General features: G+C 31.9%; 1 long non-coding RNA gene across 2 annotated transcripts; it reads left to right on the top strand.

Moving 5' to 3' along the window:
* The first annotated feature begins 1,668 nt into the window (after positions 1 to 1,668).
* On the top strand, positions 1,669 to 3,545 carry LOC150031631 (uncharacterized). Of its 2 annotated transcripts, XR_016525701.1 has the most exons (5): positions 1,669 to 2,404; positions 2,483 to 2,807; positions 2,894 to 2,999; positions 3,212 to 3,317; positions 3,482 to 3,545. It is a non-coding gene; the product is annotated as an uncharacterized LOC150031631 (long non-coding RNA). The 2 variants fall into 2 exon arrangements; XR_016525700.1 differs by having other exon boundaries at positions 1,669 to 2,807.
* Positions 3,546 to 3,767: the final 222 nt, after the last annotated feature.

Here is a 3,767-nt window from a genome sequence, read left to right as displayed (position 1 = left end):
GCACTGCTCATTTGCTACACAATTGTCTGCCTAGTGCCTTGCGTTCAACCTCTTGATTTCTCTACTCTTGCTCACGCGTTCTCAACGCATGGGCGACTTTCATGCAATGCGTTCAACTTCACAATTTGACACATGATTGTCCCTGACTTAGTTTTATTTTATGCGTTTTATACCAAACGCCTGGTTTAGTGTTAACCTTGCACTTAGTTAAATTTCCATTAGTTAAATTCCAAACTTTTTGAAGAACATTTATTCAACACTTAGAGTTCTTCCTTTTTAGCATAGGATTTCATACCTAGTCAGGTTCTTTAGTTATTAACTTAAACAGGAAAATAGGAATGCAGGTTTCACCTCTACAATGGGAAATATATTTAATTAGAGCTGATTGGAAATATGTGTATCAACCAAGTATCTTCATGATTCTGTTGCTCTTCATTATTCGTGGTTATCTCTTTTCTCTTTGGATACGGAAGGATATTGTTTGGACAGAGTAGGCTTGTTACTCTTGTATGAATGAACCCAAAGAAGTTTAGCTCAAGACAAGGAGGGGCATGCTTTTGCACTGTCAGGTCAGTTCAAATCTTGGGATTTTTATGTCACGTGGAAGCTTGTATATTCATATTGGTAAGTGGAAATTTTTTCAACCTTCCTGCTTAAAATATATTGGGAAAATGGCTAGGGTAGTCTCTCTGTTTGTGTTTTTTTTCCTAATACTTATAATCTTGTTAAATTACAATTTTTGTCCTTGAACTTTCATGTTTTTGTCAAAATTTTGTGTCTAATAGCTTTATGATATTTTTAACTTTTCTTAAATCATATTGATTTATTAGATATGAATTTGGGATGCTAAAATTTCAATTTTTATGTTTAGATGCATGTATACGTAATAGATTCATTTTTTAAAATTTAAGGCACTTATTAGACATAAAATTGAAAGCTCAGTGTAGGGATGAATACTAAAACTAACATAATAGATGCATTTTTTTAAAATTTTTACTAAAAGTGTCCGTTTAAAATCACAAGGAAACCAAATTTTTCGGTTTAATTTGGTTTTTGATTTCAAAACCAAATTAAACAAAACCGTGTATGTATATATATATTTATCTATTTATTTATATATATTATACATTATATTTATTATATTATGTATAAAAACCAAAAATCGTTTGATAAGTTATTAGATATGAATTCAGGATTCTAAAATTTCAATTTTTATGTTTAGATGCATGTATTTAAAAATGAAAATATGTTGAATAGATCAAAGACGTAATAGATTTATTTTTTAAAGTTTAAGGGACTTATTAGACACAATTGAAATCTCAGTGTAGGGATGAACACTAAAACTAACATAATAGATGCATTTTTTAAAAATTTTTTACTAAAAGTTCAGTTCAGTTTAAAATCACAAGGAAACCAAATTTTTCGGTTTAATTTGGTTTTTGATTTCAAAACCGAATTAAACCAAACCGTGTATGTATATATATATTTATCTACTTGTTTATATATATTATACATTATATTTATTATATTATGTATAAAAACCAAAAATCATTTGATAAGTTATTTGGTTTGTAGTGGGAATTAGGATTGAAGAATTAGGGAGACAATCCTATTCTTGTGAAGTAATGATGGACGCTTATTAGAGAACAAAATAATGAGTTCTTTGGTTATTCATGTTTCAAATTAGCCATTTTAGTCTTTGAATTTTAAGAAATAGATTTAAAAGTTCCCTCTACAAGTAGATTCATTAAATTTAAATAGAAAATTTACTAGATGACTTATGTGGCAAGATGACTTGGAAGGGAAAATTTAATTTTAATATTTCCCTCCTCTCTCTTCTTTCTCCCCCTCTCTATCTCCTCTTATTCTCCATCCAACCTTTTCATTGTCAAGCTTTACACAAAATTAACTTGCAAAATGTCATGGTAGGATGTTCTCAAAGCTCTCTTTCTGCCAACTAATACCCTACAACTTCTAACAAAAGCAACCAACTCTACACATCCTACCCTTCATAACGTGTTTTTTTTTTTTTTTTGTATTCTGTTTGATAACTGAGTTGATTGATGTCTCAAAGGAAGAGTAATGACATGCATTGAGTTTTGTTTGTTCTTTTACTGTGTTTTGCTTATGATTGTAAATCTTGCTTTTGTTTGGAACTTGAGTTTTACTGAATGCATTTGAGGCCAGTTGCTACTTCTTAAGGTTATGGAGTGTTTGAGTTGTGGGTTATATCAGCGTGCAAATGAGATCACGAAGCTGTTTCCTGATCTTTTCGGCTAACCGTCGGCAATGTTGGTGCCAACTGATTCCAGTTCGGTGTAGGTGAATAAGAAATTGAAGATCGGAGTTGTCTAGTTTGGTGGCCAAGCACTGGGAGGGCATAATGTGATTTCTGGACTATTTGGTAGGGTCTCATTGTGTCCACATTTAGAAATCAAGAATAAATGTTTGCTTTTCTGTTCAAGTTGTGGCTATCTGGCAGCTTCTACGATCTTGGTGAAGATTACCTACAGGTTCATGCAAAAGGAAGCACGTTGTATGATTTCAAGGGTGGTCCTGCAAGGATCATGAAATGTAAACATGTAGAACTGACTGCACAATTTATCTACCCATATCGCAATTAAGTTAATTTTCTTGAAGGGATTTCTAGCTTTCACTTGTTAGAATTGTTAGTGTAAATATGTGCAGTCTTGATGCGAAATGATTGCCATTTGAATACAATTCTTGATGTAAATGCATTTTTCTTTCATCATGGTGGTTTTGATAAGATATGCAATGGGAGGGTTAAGATTGAAAGTCCAGATCAGGTGAAACTCTTTCTTCTCAGAATTTTCATTTTGAGACGTCTTAGTTGTACTCAAGGCATTAATTGACAGTTCGGTTCTATTTTTAGTTTAAGCAAGCTGAAGAAACTACTCAGAAGCTTGATTGGATGGCCTTGTTGTAATTGCTGGAGATGATTCCAACACAAATGCTTGTCTCCTCGCTGAAAACTTTAGGTATTTTTCAGAACTATGAAATTTGTCTATTGCCTCCCTCCTTTTTGCTCTCTTTCTCACTCTCATTGTCATATATGGATAAACTATTATATGTTATTTTTATTGCAGAAATATAAGGTCGAGTAATTAATTACTCTAGTATACCATTTTTTTTTTTTGTGTGCAAGACTCTGTTATTTATATTCCCCTTCTTTCTATTGTTTTTAAATTAGGAGTAAGAATTTGAAAACCCGAGCGATTGGTTGCCCAAAACCTATTGATGGTGATCTCAAATGCAAAGAGGTCCCCACAAGTTTTGGATTTGATTCTACTTGCAAGGTACTCATTTCTCTTCATAACTACTTTAGAATTCATATTTCGTTTGGACTCAATTTTGGTGACTGTTGCAAAGTTGAAGTAGTTTCTTCAAGAATTCAAGGAAAAAATGGAATGTCGCATTCATGAGATGAGACTCTTCATAGGCTCTGCTGATGTTTATGCAGATATATTCAGAAATGATTGGTAATGTGATGGTTGATGGTCGATCTACAGGAAAATATTACCACTGAAGTATTTTGCTTAATGAAATTAAAACTAAAAATAGTTCTGATATGTTGAATGTTCATAATAACTGAATTATTGACATTACAAGTATTTCAAGTTTAGATATGTCTACTTTTTCAAAATATATATTTATAAATAAATAAATAGTTTAAAACCGATGGAATGTTCAAGTCAAAGACTCAAGTCAAGACCAATGGAATCCTCGAGTCTTACACTAAGATTGAA

The sequence above is a fragment of the Benincasa hispida genome, unplaced genomic scaffold (genome assembly GCF_027475165.1).
Source record: "Benincasa hispida cultivar pf3 unplaced genomic scaffold, pf3_genome.v1.1 HicScf1051, whole genome shotgun sequence".
Taxonomy (NCBI): domain Eukaryota; kingdom Viridiplantae; phylum Streptophyta; class Magnoliopsida; order Cucurbitales; family Cucurbitaceae; genus Benincasa; species Benincasa hispida.
This window is presented reverse-complemented; position numbering and strand designations above follow the sequence as displayed.